At 26.7% G+C, this 15,983-nt stretch overlaps 1 long non-coding RNA gene across 1 annotated transcript; it reads left to right on the forward strand.

Moving 5' to 3' along the window:
• Window positions 1–11,649: 11,649 nt before the first annotated feature.
• Window positions 11,650–13,517, forward strand: LOC112802729 (uncharacterized). Its single transcript, XR_011881725.1, has 2 exons — window positions 11,650–12,950; window positions 13,032–13,517. It is a non-coding gene; the product is annotated as an uncharacterized lncRNA (long non-coding RNA).
• Window positions 13,518–15,983: the final 2,466 nt, after the last annotated feature.

A 15,983-nucleotide genomic window follows, 5' to 3' on the forward strand; every position in this document is an offset into this window, starting at 1 on the left:
TGAATTAATTATTTGAAGTGTCATTGCTATTTCTATTTTTAAATTTTTTTCAATATTATTTAACAATCATAATAACATAATAATAGTTAAAAAAGGATAGAACAAAACTTTTTTTAATGTGAAAATAGGGTAAAAAGAATAAATTTATTTAATAACTTCTTTAGAATATATATGTTTCTTCTTTATAGATAATTATTGTAAGGCATTAAAGACTCTAACAATTATTAAGAATAAATGATCGTTATAGAAACAATACCAATTTAAATGATATACAAATAAACCATACCAAACATAACGTACAACTTAAAAGGGTTACTTACGAAAGAATATAGTAGTTTATAACATTTATTTTTTTTACTATTTATTTTAAAAAAAATATTAATTACTTTACAGTCTTTATTTTTTAAATTCACTATATATATATATATATATATATATATATATATATATGCAATTTTACTCTTTTTTTTTATAAAATTCTACTTGTGATGCTAATTCTTCTAATGATATAAATGCGAATAATTATATCTTTACTTTTTGATATAATCGATATATTATTAATAATGAATAGTAATTAACCTCTCATATTTTTAATCAAAGCATTTTGACAATAGTTTTTATTTATTGATGTTAATGGTTGATTATTTCTTTAAAATAAAATGCATTATAATTTTAGGTTATTTCATAATTAACAATAATGCTTGATTAATTTTTTAAAAATAAATTATATTATGATTTTAAGTTATTTCACAATACATAATTAATGTTCATAATACTAAATTACTCAAAATTTTCTATTTTCTATAGTTAGTAGTTAATTCCAAATTGAAAAGATCATGTTGAATTATTGAATATATAGTCCAAGTATAATTGAGGTAGTTAATTTAGTTTATTTGTTTATTAATATATTTGATCAAAATTATAAATGATAAATAACACAAGAAAATAATTAAAAAATAAATTATTAGTAATTACTTAAAATAAATAAAAAAATAAGTTATAGTGTATTATTTTATTTAAATTATTAATAATTAAAAGAATAGAAGCTCAATAATTATTTTAAATAGACATTGAATTCAGTTTTATGGTATTAATTTATTTGAATTGTTAATAAAATTTTATAATTTTTAAATTTATATTTATTTAATTTATGTATTTTATTTTATTTTATTTTAACAAAAAATTAAAACGTACCTTTTTAATTATTTTTTTAGAAAATATAGTGAAATGAGTTATAACAATTATAATTAATTATCTATAATTAAACTAATTGATTGTGTTAATTTGTAAGATGAATAACACGTAATAAATGATGTGAAATTAATTATATTAAGTTAATAATTAATAAATAAATAAATAAATAAAGATTTTTTTATTGTCTTTTGATAACTACACATTTTTATTCGTTCATTTTTTCTTTATTTCTTCCTTTTACATATATTTCTTTTAATTTATTGAACCAAATCAGGTATACTAATTATTTGTATTAACTAATTAAGTATTTTTTTTATGGGCTCTGCTAACTGTGCCCTTAGAGCATAGGCTAAAAACATTTAAAAAATATTTTATAAAAATTATTGAAAAATAAATATTTTTAAAATGTGTCTTTAAGAGACAAGTTAGCTAAATTATTTTTTAATTTAATATATTTGATTCATTCAACTGTATTAATTATAACTAATTAATTATATTTAATTTGATTTTATTGAAATAAATAATATTCTATCATTTAATATTTTAGTTGATTTATTAAATTACATCAATTATAATTAATCAAATATTTAATTTAATTATAATAGATATTAAATTATTTAAAATTTTGTTTGATTCATTAAACCACATAAATATTAAATATTTTAATAAATAATATATAAAGCAATGAAATAAATGAATTTATTTAATTTAATTTGTTATCTTTTATATATATATATATATATATATATATATATATATATAATAAAACGAGTATTAATTAATTGATACTTAAATAAAACAAGTATTAATTATTGAGAAAGTAACGACTTTATACTTTGTATTAATTAATAGATACTTAAATAAATTATTTAAACTAGTCACATATATTTTTTAATTGCTCTCTTATTAGTACGGTTCAGTAAATAAAATGGGTATTAGTCATTTTAGTGAATGAATATTTATTATTTTTAAATGAATTCATTTAATTCATTTAAAAATATTGAAGGATTCCAATTCTATATGCTACCATTTTATTTTGTTATTAATGTATATATACTCCTATATTATATATTCTATGATTCTTATATTCTTAGATAATATTTTTAAATTTTTTTAGTTTAATTTATTATTTTTAGTCATCAGAATTTATTATTTTTAGTAATTATTTTTAGACATCAATTTAATTTTTTAATTTAATAATTCAACAATATATTTTAATTATATATAATTAGAATGTGCTTTCTATCTCTTTTTCCTTTTTATTTTGTGCTTCGGGTGTAATGTTTGTAATTTTTTTCCTCCTTAATTTTGCTAAATATTTTTATAATTTTATTTTATACAATTTTTTTTTATGTATTTTGATTAATAGAATTATTTTTTTAAAGACATTTTAAATTTGTTATAATATTTTTATAAAAGTTGATTAATAGGTTCTTCTTCAAAAAATTTTTCTTGAAATTTGTTTAATGAGATCATATTTTAATTTTTCTCCTTTATCTATTATATTCATTGATTATATTAATCTTCTATTACAATACATTTTTTATTTATTTTACACATTATTTGTTTTACCTTCTTTTACTTCTTTTAATTGTTCTCTTTATTTAATTTTTAATTTTTTATTTTATTTTTATTCCTCATATATAAATTTATTATAATTCATCACATACATGTTCTTTGTTAATTTAAGTAACTTTTTTAAGTTATATTTTACCATTAATGCTCTATATTATTTAGTGTGTTCGTTTTTAATTTTTTAGTTATCTGTAAATATATTTATAAAAATATGATTTTATTTTGTTCAGTATTTACTATTGCATTTAGTAGATAAATAACAAAATTTTCATTTATTGTTACATTGATTGAATTTGAAGATTTTTTTTCTACTTTTATACATTTATTTATATTGTATGATTTACATTTGCATTTGTATTAGTAACATCACAACGGTTCATATATTTTAATATTTGTATAACAAATCTTATAAATTGTTCTTACAAGTTATAATTTATTTTTGTTTTATTCGGATATTCAATTTTTAATAATAATTTTTATTTATTTATAAATATATTGTTTTCTATTTTTATTTAAAAAATTATAAAATAGTAAATATCAATTTTTTAATTTTATCCTTAATATTTAGTTTTAGTTTTATTTTTGATATTTCAATATGTTTCAATTATATTGCTAAATAAATAACATTAAGTATAAATAATTAATTATACTAATTATTTGATTTGACCAAAATAAATATTAAATTATTTAATAAATAATGAATAAGAAAATGAAATAAATGAATTTAATTTAAATTTTTACCTATTATATATATATATATGTATATATAATTAGAAGGCATTTTATACTTTTTTTTTGTGTACTTCCCCTTATAATCTTTATAATTTTTTTATTTTTGCCAAAATTTTCGATGATTTTGTTTTATATAATTTTTAAGTATTTTGATTAATAATTTTTAAGGGTGTTACTATTTTATGAGAATGATATAGCTTAAACTTTGGTTATCTAAGAATTTACTAAGTGGTTAGAGTAATTTCACGTTAAGAACTAATAAATATTAGCAATTGAAATGTTAAAAAAGACTAGCCAATCTAGAACTAAATGGGAATCAGAAAAATTTTTATAGGTGAAGACCTGTTCACGTGAAATAGATTGGAATGGGACATAGGTACCCTTTTTAAGGGATCCGTTAAATCCATGTGAATATAAATTACTGATTTATCATATATATATATATATATATATATATATATATATATATTTCTTAAATTTGGTAATTCTAATTTCTATCTCCAATTTAAACTCTTTTTTTTCTTTCTATACTCATCCTTAGCCTTAATTTTGTATCTACTCTTCCTCTAACTCATTTTCTATGCCTCTTAAGTTCGTCATTATATCGCTCAGTCTCACTCTAAAATATTATATTATTTTATTATATTAGAAGATGTTTTTATATTTTTTAAATGTTATTTTTTATAATGAATATATTATGAGTTGTGTTGAATTATATTGAATTGATTATTATTATTATTATTATTATTATTATTATTATTATTATTATTATTATTATTATTATTATTATTATTATAATAGTTGTTTTTTGTTCTTTTTTCAAAAATTTTCAAAGAATATCTATAAATAATCGTGGGTATCTGCATTCATTAAGGGGATAATTAAATAGGAGGACTTACGACGAAGATGGAGAGCGAACGGGAGATTTTTTTTTTTTAAACGGGAGCGAAGGACGGAAAAGGGGTCCGTCGCTATGCTCACACGAGTATCTATTATTATATCTAACTAACAACAAAAATTCAATTTGAGCCGATTTAAGATAGGATACGTGAACTTTATGTGCATTGATTTTAAGACAATGAACCTAATTCGAATTTAGGATCCTAACAAGTAACAATAGACCTATGTTGATCTTACTCACTTGACTTAATATTTTGAGTCATTACTATAATAAATACTATACTATTAAATATGATTATATTTAGTATATATAAAAGTTAGGTATACTTACAATAGATTTTATAATCAAACTAAAAAAAATTCTAATTATCTTTTTTTTTTTTAATTTTAAATATTATTTACTATCTTATTAAAAAAGTGAATAATAATAATCACTCACATAATTAAAATAGATCATCCTAATATATACAAGATACTACATATATCAAAGTTATGTGATAAATTATTTCTTTGTTTTTCTAAAGATAACTTATATGTAAATTAACTAATCCTTATAACATATGATCTATTGTATAATTTTTCTCCTCTTAATATGGATAAATTGATGAATTTAATATATAAAATATAATTTATATTATTTAACATAGGAAATAAGTAACTTAAGCCATTATATAAGACAATAAATATAATAGTACAAATATTTATATATTTATTAGTATTAAAAAAGTATACAAATAATATAAACATGATTTTTTTGGGAGAAAAACAATAATAAAAGTTATTAGTTAAGTTAATTATATAATAAAAAATTGTGAATAATTTTATAAATAATAATAAAAAATAAAATTACTATTTTCACATACTACAAAGTTTATAAAAAAATTTAAACAATAAATTAATTCTCAATAAATTATACATTAGCTCTATTAAAAAATTAAATAATATATTAGATATTATTATTTGTGTACTAATTAATATATATATATATAGTAATTAAAATTTAAATGATTAAAATTATTAAATGCCGAATATTTTACAGCTAACTAATTTTGTTTTTGTTATTAAAATTTTAAAAAAGGTGAGTTGTTAATCAATTATAAATTCAAATTTAAATTTAAATTTGTGTAAGAAAATATTTTGATTTTTTTTACTAACTAGAATTAATTTTAAAATAAAAAATTATTTTGTACATCATATTATAAAATAGTGTAGTTATTCATTTTTTAATGACAATTATTGTCAAATAAAATGACATAAAAATGGAGAAAAAATATATTCCAATCTAAGAATAATAATTCATTTTTCAATAGAATAAATTATATATTGAATAACAAAAGTTATTATAATTTCTTTTTACACAAACTAATATAGTCAACTACGGTGTTTTGGTAATATTACCAAAAAATATTAATCAATCTAATAGCTTTTGTAATGACATAAGTTTATAAGTTTAAAAGTTTAAAAATCATGTCATAAAATATAAAATTTTAACCGGTAATAACATTGATCATATTGTTTGACTTCCTGAATGAATATCATACCAATAAATAAAACTATCACAGTTAAATTTCAACAAAGGCAAATCTCCGTAAGTATTGTTATCATCAATGAGAATTGTTCTACTTTCAAGACAAATACTATTTTCTTTCACTGTATTTTCCAATTCAGCAGGTCGAGAATTAATCCTCCACGGATTGAAGCTTCATTTATTAAGGGTCTGTCGCTAGCCAATGAGTTGTTACATACACAAGGCGTGATTCAAAAATCTAATACTTACTTAAGTAGACGAGTAAAATGGCCACTCAATCAATCCAAATCAGTTAAGACAAATACTAATCATTTTTAATATTTAAAATAATTAAACTTTGATTTTAATTATAACTTTATAAAATATTTATAATAATAATTATTATAAATATTTTTTGTTTAATCTCTTTTAATAAAAAACATACACTAGTTTAATTTTAAATGAGAGTAAGAGGTCATTCTGTATTATTATATGAGTGGTTAATTAGTAGTTAATTTTTTTTATATTCAGATATAATCTTTCAAGTAACATTTTAAGCATTGATCCAAAGAAATTTAGATGCCCTATAAATTGTTTGTGTTTAAAATTAAATATAGGATTTAAAAATTAAATTAAGACTTATCTTTTGATACACAACCGAGAAATCCATAGTCATTAGTCAAGCACGATTATTATGGCCACATAAGTTGGTGCAATGCAAGGCTTTTTTTTTAATTGAAATAAAATAAATTATTTATTTACTCAAATAAATTATAATACTCAATTTTATCATTTTGAATATTTAGTTATGTTTTTCTGATAAAAAAAAAGCAAAATACAAATAATAATATTTATGCTATGGTGTTAACAGTAAAAATAACATTTTTTTATATTTTTGATGTTGTTACCAACGAAAATAAAATATTTTTTTTCATTTTCTCCATTACTGCAAGCAAAAATAGACAAAAAAGAGAAGAAAAAAAATTATTTACGTACAAATACAAAATGAGAGATGATAATGATTTTTTCTTTCCAATATTTTTTTATAGAAAAAATGTGAGAGAAAAATTGCTTCATTTTTGCTAGTAACAACAGCAAAAATATAAGACAAAATTCAATGTTGTTTTTGCCAGGGTGAATCTCCAGTATTTTAGAAAGACGGTGCTATAATATTTTGAATGCTTATTCCAGTTACTTTTATCAAGGAGATTAAAGAATATGAGCAAAATTTGATATTATAACATTGAGTTCCTTTTTCATTATGAGAAATTTTCGTGGATTCTATTCATGTCATTTTTTGATGAGCAGGATCCTCTATAAAGACAAGCTCAGAGCATACTTTATGGCACTGGATGAGGAAGAAGGAAATAGCACTAGCTAAGCTTTCAGAGAAAGAAAGGAGATTTATACCATTTTGTAAGATAGAAAAAGTGGATATATTATAATATTTTTTTTTGAGATATGATTACAATTGGGGTGAGCTCCTCCTTTTGTAGAGATCTCGAGATGACAACAATATCTTACAGAATTTAAATAGACATATCATACAATGCCAGCTAAAAGATAAGGATGAGCCTTATCTCTTTTTTACTTTACCTAGATAAGTGACGGAGGTCACATTATTTGAATGCACTTAATAATTAGAGAAAAGGACAAATAGATCCCTAAACTTTTGTCCCGCAGACATTTTCGTCTCTGACCATTGAAAAATATTTTTAAGTCCCTCACCTCTTTAAAAGTTGGACGAATTAGTCTCTCCGTGCAAATACCTCCGTCATACTTAACGAAAAAATCTGACGTGGCTCCGTTCTGCTTACCTGGCATTACATTAGGCTACCCACGTGGCACATTAGTGAAAGGTCAGTTTTGAAAAATGGACAAAAAAATTCTTCTATCTCAACTCCTTCTTTTGACTCTAACAGTCCGACTCCAACCCTCCTCACCGCTTCTCCTACTCCCTCCTCTGCAGCGCCACCAACTCCTTCTCCACCATCCTCGGCCATGGAGGCTTTGGCCCTGTCTTCTTCGCCTCCCTTGCCGGAAAACCCCTTGCCGTTAAGCTCTTGGACTCCTTTCCATCCCTCCAAGGGGATCCTGAGTTCTACAACGAGCTCCTCTTCGCTTCCAGGCTCCTCTGTTCATCCTCCTCCTCTACGTGCTGTCACGTGGTCCCTGCTATAGGGTTCACCTCCGACCCCAAACGGCGTCGTTTCCTCATCGTGTACGATCTCATGCACAACGGCAACCTCCACGACGCACTCCTCCGCCAAAAATCTCCTGAGCTCATGCGATGGCAGACAAGATTCTCCGTCGCACTGGACGTCGCGAGAGGGTTATAGTTTCTTCACTCCTGCGACCCTCCGGTGATTCACGGCGATATCAAGCCCAGTAATGTTCTCTTGGACCGGTCCTTTGCGGCCAAGATAGGAGACTTTGGACTTGCGAGGTTCAAGACGGAGAACAGGTTGGAAGCTGAGCTTTAGGGTACGAGAGTGACGGTGCCTCTGTTTTTGAGGAGCAATCTCCGGAAGGACCAATTCCATCGCCTGATGCAGTTGTGAAGAAAAATGGAAAGGGTGTGGGGGGCAATTTGGTAAATAAAGAGAACAGAGGTTCATCGGGTGCTGTGTTGAAGGATTATGTGATGGATTGAATTGGGAATGACGTTGGAATGCAAAGACCCAAAGCTGAGTTAACTGCTTCTGCTTCTGCTGCTTCTACCAATGCAAAGGATGAGAACAACAACAAGAAGAAGCACAAGAGTAATAATAGTTGTAGTAGGAGGAAATTGGAATGATGGGAATCTATGGATGAGGACGATGATGTTTTGAAGAAGCAGAGAAGAAGGCCTGTGAGGGAATCGTGGAAGGAGGAGTATTCTCAAGAGCTTGCTTAATTAATATATGCTATTTTGAGACAGAGGAACTATTTTTGTCCATTTTCCAAAATCGACCTTTCACTAATGTGCCACATGGGCAACCTAATATAATGTCAGGTAAGCAGAACGGAGTCACGTCCGAATTTTTCCGTTGAGTCTAACAGAGGTATTTGCACGGAGGGACTAATCCGTCCAACTTTTAAAGAGGCAAGGGACTTAAAAGTATTTTTCAATTGTTAGGGACGAAAATGTCTGCGGGGCAAAAGGTTAGGGACCTATTTGTCCTTTTCTCTAATAATTATACATAGTGGGGACATTGTCTTTAGTAAATGGACGGCTTAAAATAGTATTTTGGAAGGGTCCCGTCACCGTCTGAGAAAGATGACGTATCATTAGAGGCCAGGTTGATTGCTCTAAGATCCATATCCGGGTCATGTAAATAGGTAAACGGATCTTCAGTGTTTCTTTCATTAGGATCTTGGGCATCTTGCAGATACGGATTATATGAGTCTGATTATGGACCTTCAGTGTTATTAAGTATTCCTGTATCAATTTTGGTTGGACTTGGTGGTAGGGCATATACTCTTCCACTTAGATCTTCAGAATTTAAATCCTCATCAGAATTTCTGTTTACCGTTGGGATACGTCTGGATGTGCTAAAATATCAAAAATATTAATGAAATACTCATAAAAAATATTAAAATATCATTACAATTTTTTTTAAAAATATTTTATATTTTATATATTTGTATTCGAATATTTTATAAGAATATTAAATTCGTGTATCCATATGTCTTATGTCGTATCATATTCTGTATTCGTATCAGTATTCATACATCATAAAATATTATTGTTGTTGTTATTCTATTTTTATATAAGAGAGATATAGAAAAATTTGTTGTACAATTTTTTTAAATATTTTTCATTATATAATTTATAAAAAAACATTTTATTAACTTAAAGAATTAAACTGATGGCCTTTTAATATATACATTAGTACAAAATAATTGGAATCGTAGTTACTAAAAAATATAAAAAAATTATCAAAATTTATTATTTTTTATTATTAATATTTAAAAATATAAAATAAAATATATTATTAAATTATTAAATTAAAAAATTATATTAAAAAATTAAATTAATAATTAAATAATAATTAAAAATAATAAATTTTGATAACAACTGACATTTTGTCAAAGAGCAAACAATCATAATTGTAGCGTCAAATACGCCACTGATGATTTGTTAGGTTAGCATGCATATGATATGCATATACATGTACATGAAAAGGAGAGGAGGAATCAGATCCGAGAGGGAAAGACAGGGATAGGTGAGACCGGTCCGGGACAAGATAAGATTTTACAGTAATGAGCAAACAGACTACTCAAAAATAAGATTCCCCTTGCCTGGCACATGCCGCACGCCACCCCCTTTTAAAATCTATTTACCGTTTTGTTTTCTTTGGTGACTATTTACCGTTTTGTTAGGAATTACTTTTTTTTTTTCTTCAATAAACAATTAACTATAAAATAGTAAATTAATAGAGATTAAACATATTAGGCACTAAAAAACTGGTTTTAAATTTTTTATTAATTAATTTTTTATATTTAAAATATAAATTTGCTTAATAAGTATCTTTAAGATACTTAATAAAAATATTGTAAATATAAGATTTCGATACCCATAAATAAATTTAGTTTATTTATACAAGCGAAAGAAATAACTTTTTAAAATAAAAGTAAAAATAAAAAATATTTTATATTCAAATAAATTTACACAAATTCATAAATTAATTTTTAAGAATAACAGAATTAAATGATTTAGAAGTATTTTTTAAATTTAAATTACAATTATAATCACACTAAATAATATATTATTTTTGTTTGGAGGTTTTGGTGAGTTTTTGAGCAATCAAATTAGAGAAAAAACTTTTTCTTGTCCAATTACAAATTAAGTCAGAAAGACAACTTGAAAAAATACTTTAATACCTAAATTAGTTTGGCGTCTTAAGATTTTTTCATATAAAATTGCACTTACTCTTTTCACGATGTACTCCTCTTTTTTTATGAAAGGGTATGATACTCGTATGGTGACAAGGTACCTTAAAGGACTATCGAATAACGAAGACCAGGACACAGTATAATCGAGCATCTACCACTGGAGGACCAGAGTACACTAGTGGATCAATCAAATATAACGCCACCAACAAGAAAATTGTATGCCTTAATTATGTTAAAAAGGTAAATATTATTAATTATATAGAAAAGTTTTCAAATGATCCAATGCACTTTTTTAGAACTCTAATGATCCATATACGGTAAGGTTACAGGTTAAACATTTGTCTTATAGTATATTGTGTAATATCTTTAATGTCCCTGAAATAAAGTGAAAAGTGACCACAATGACAATGATCTGTGATCAGCTAAAAGGAAAAATGAAGTCAAATTGCATCTGAGCTAGCTGCATTACGATGTGAAGTCATTGGGCTTTATTTTATTTTTTTGGTCAAAGAGGAACTGGGCCTAAAAAGAGAAAAATTCAAAGAAACTGTGCATATATAAAATTTTAGAAAGCTTTATTTTATGTTTTTGGTCAAGGAGAAATTGGGCCTAGCAAGAGCAAAATTCAAAAAATCTGTGCATATATAAAATTTTAGAAGGCAAGGTTTTGGTTATTGCGGACCTTTGTGTCATTGTTGCAATTGTTTGAATAATGATGGTGTTGGTGTTGCAGTTAGGGGTAAAAAATGAAACTCGTTATATCAATGATGCATGGAGGAACGGTGGGGCAAGGTTAAATTTATTTTGTTAAGAAATTGAAAACGTTGTCGTTTTCAAAACTCCCAATTCCCTAATGTTTCGATGACAACCCACCCGTGGAGTCTCGGAGGCTGGCCTCACCCCTTATCGTCTCTCTTCTCGGTGTGTGTCTTTCCTGACACTGTGTCCTTGAAGCTGCGTGAGCTGTATCACGGCGGTTGTGGGTGTCGCATGCAACCCGTGTCGTCTCTGACAAATTGCTTACTTTTAACCCCAGGACAAACCGCTTGTAACTGAAGGTCACCACTCACCGTTGCGGAGGGAGGCTACTCGTGCTAGGTTGTCACCGTCTGACTGACTGACCTTCAGAGAGCTGATGAAGACGAAGTCGAGCAGAGGGCAGACGATGACAACGGCGACTATAGGACACAAGAAGACGAAAACGAGCATATGCGAACCTGGTCAACAAAGACGATGGCGGTGGTGCGGAGGATACGGTTGCCGTATCAGCCTTTGGAGTTTGGAGGGTAAGGTTGGCAGCGTTGCTTTCTGATTCAGGAATGGGGCTGGAAGAAGAAGTGACTGAGTGAGGTGGTGAAGGTACTTAGCTTTCGTTAGGGTTTTTTTGCCCCACAGCATTACCAACCATCAAAACTTAAACAACACATGGCCCAAGCAATCTCCATACTTGTTAAAAAATTCAAAAAAATTCAAAGGCCCATGCTTTTTAGTCCAAAAAAATCCCACTCACTCCAACGGCTCTACTTGTAAGCTGAGTTCAAAGATGCGGCTCCTAAAAGTGATAACAAACATGACATGTGACCTCAATATCAATACGCTGTTGGTATTCAGGTCAAGCATTTAACAGGTTTACGGAACAACCTACACCATCCGTCTATGATACTAGCACATAATAATTCCAATAAATCTACACCATCAACATTTTTAACTATATATCTCAACAGAACTGCAGCATGGCACAGCAAAATACCAATAAAGCTGACTCGATCATTTGAAAACTTTCCAATTATATATATGATATTATATTGTTCAACCATTCCTTTCGGCAGGAGGCTGAGCTAGGTCGCAAGTCCTATCGAAGCGAGCTATTCGAGAGGACCCACACCAAGAAGAATGATTGCCTAAAATGGATCGACAAATGCTTAGATAAGACTGCTGTAAGTTTTCTGAATCTTACCTTTATTCAAATATTAATAAAATAAAGTAAATCTATTTATTTAAAGGACTAAACTTGACAAGTGTTTGTTCATCATCTCTTCGAGGAGGAATTAGTAAAGGCTCTCGAGAAACGTCAAACACAGATCGCTAAGGATGGTCTGATCCTCTCCATTTTAAAAGATGAAATCTGGACTTGGACGATTAGTAGTCACAAGAGAGAGAGATAGTATGTAGACGAGGTTGGACATATTTTTACGACCACTTATTTGCAGTTTTTCAATGCTGATGAATTCTTCATTGTCAGCAGATCAGCAGATATCAAAGAGCAGATTACCCTACTCAATAGAGAGCTGACACAATAGATGGAGCAACACCGGAAGTTGTAGACAAATTACTAGTAAGAACGAGAAGAGTGAATATATACTTATGAGAGATATAAGAGAAAGATCACCCACGTGAGCACATAGTTTAATGAGATGAGGACTCAGGTGTCCCAAATGTATTCCTTGTATATGCAGCACATGCAGAACGACTTTTTCAGCAGTACATTTGGCATGCTTCTTCTATATCCTTTGCATCCTCTGCCATGACTTCCATTTGCTATACCCTCACTGACGAGCATCGAAAGGATCCAAAGGATCATCATAATGAGGATGGCCTAGATGATGATTATGCTTAGTATATTTCGTAGTTAGGACTTATTTATGCTATTTAAGTATTTATCATCGATTTGTGGGAGAATAATGTACTTTATTACTTAATAAATTATAAATAATGTACTATTTATTATTTATATTTAAAATTAATTTAAATGTCACGTTTTATAAATTATTATTTAATAATATAATAGATACTAAAAAGTATAATTATAAAATGAATGTAACTATAATAATTAAAAATTTAATTTTATCGGCTGTTTGGCCATTAATAAAAATTAAGTATTTCACAAATTATAAAAAAATGATTTTAATTATTATCAATGGCTTTTTCGTCGATAAATATAAATAATTTTTTAAATAAAAAAAAATTACTAAATATAAATTATTTTTTAAATTTTTTTACAACGTTTTATTATCGATGATTGAACTATTGCTATAATGATTTTAATATTGCTGACGGCTCGAGCTGTCAGTGAAATGAGATTGAATTTTTTCAGCAAGCCATTTATCTACACGCTTTTATTGATGTTGATATCATTAGTGTTAGTGAGTCCTCAACTCAAGTGAAATACACAAGCCAAAAAAGAATTAGTGGCAAAAGCCATAGTGAGAAGAAAAAGAAAAAATTAAAGAGTGGAAGAAAGAAACAAAATCAGAGAGAGTGAAGGAGAAGAGATCAACTAAGAAGAAGACAAATAGAAAAAGATAAATATATTAGGATATAATTTTCTAGTTGTATTATTTTTTTTATCTGATTTGAGATATCCACTTTATGGAGGTTTATATTGATTCTATCAGTTTTGATGATGTATTTTGTTGATTATTGAGATGTCCTAATGCTACTAAAACGACTAATTATATATCCATTATTTTAATAGTGGAAGGTTTTATTGAATTAGATCCAATGGATTTATTGTCCCTCTTTTGGAGAGTTTTTTCACTATTAAAATTCTGGTGTTTGATTATTTAATTTATGCCATTATATTTGTTGCTTAGAGTATCTTTGGAACTGCCTATTTAATTGCACATATTGTAAAAAAGTATTTTAGTACTTTCGTTGTTATATAGGTTCTTATGTGAACCTTAGTTTTCCTAACAAAGTGATATTCAGAGCTTTAGTTGTTTATTTATGGGCTTGATTAAATGCAAAAAAAAATATCTATAGGTCAAATATGATCAAATTGATTTCTAAAAATTAATCGATTTGGAAGACTCTCATGGAAGATATAATGTATAACATGGACTTGTATGATCCTATGGAAGGGGATAAATTCAAAGGTACCAAATTTGATGTTGAATGAAAGAAGTTGATCGAAAGATAATTGTTTTAATTAGGTAATAGCTTGATCTTAGTGTGTATCCGTATGTTGATACCGAAACTAATGCTGAAAGATATCAAAGAAATTGAAAGAATTGTATGAGAGGTAGAATGTGTAAAATAAAGCATTCTTGATACGTGCTTCAAATATTCATGATATGAAGAGTTCAAATGTTATTTAGAAGATATTAGTTTATATTTTTAGAGTATTTTAATTTAATTTGATGTATTTTGATTTTGTTTATTTAGTTACTAGATTGGACCTTATGCTTGTGAACTTAGGATTTTCTATATTTTAACCTTATAAGAGGTTATAAATACATTATAAACTAGTGTAGTCGGAATACAAAATGATTAGAGATTTGAAAGCGCCTTTTTGGTTTCGTGATGAAACCATGGTGTGGACAATTGAGGTTGAGGAGTCCATCTCTTATAGCATTGGAGAATTGGGTAGAAGGTTGATGAGTCCATTCGATTCAATTTCCAAACTATGGCGTTGACAAGTTAGGATGAGGAGTCCCCTTCTTGTTGCATCAAGAAATTGGGTAGAAAGTAGAGTGATTCTCTTTGTACTCAATTTCAATATATCCTTTTTGTTTCTATTTCAATTTTAATGTATCTTTTTTATTCAGTTTGAATCCTTATCTTCTTATTTATCTTTTATTTCTTTATCATTTAGTATCAGAGCTCAGGTATTAAATTAATTATTATTAATCTACAATTGTTCTCATTTTATAAAAAAAAGAATCTAATGTCTTGTCGCGTCCTTCTTTATATTCTTGTATTCGTATTTTTCGTTTCCACTTTATTATTGTTTTGTCCTTATTGATAATTTTATTGTTTAAAAAGATAAAAAAAAGTGCAAAAAGAAAGAAACTATCTTCTTTGTAATTATTACCTTTTCATATACTATTTATTCACCTACAAGATTTGAGGACGAATCTTTTTTGAAGATGATGAAAATGATACGTGCTTCAAATGTTCGTGATATGAAGAGTTCAAGTGTTATTTAAAATATATTAGTTTATATTTTTAGAATATTTTAATTTAATTTGATATATTTTTATTTTATTTATTAAATTACTAGATTGGACCTTATGTTTGTGAGTTTAGGATTTTCTATATTTTAACCCGATAAGAGGACATAAATGCCTCATAAACTAGTGCAGTCGCAATACAAAATGACTTAGAGGTTTGAAAATCTCCTTTTTGGTTTCGTGATGAAACCATGGTATGAACAATTGAGGTTGAGGAGTCCATCTCTTGTTGCATCGGGAAATTG

Source organism: Arachis hypogaea, chromosome 5 (genome assembly GCF_003086295.3).
Source record: "Arachis hypogaea cultivar Tifrunner chromosome 5, arahy.Tifrunner.gnm2.J5K5, whole genome shotgun sequence".
NCBI classification, from domain to species: Eukaryota; Viridiplantae; Streptophyta; class Magnoliopsida; order Fabales; family Fabaceae; genus Arachis; species Arachis hypogaea.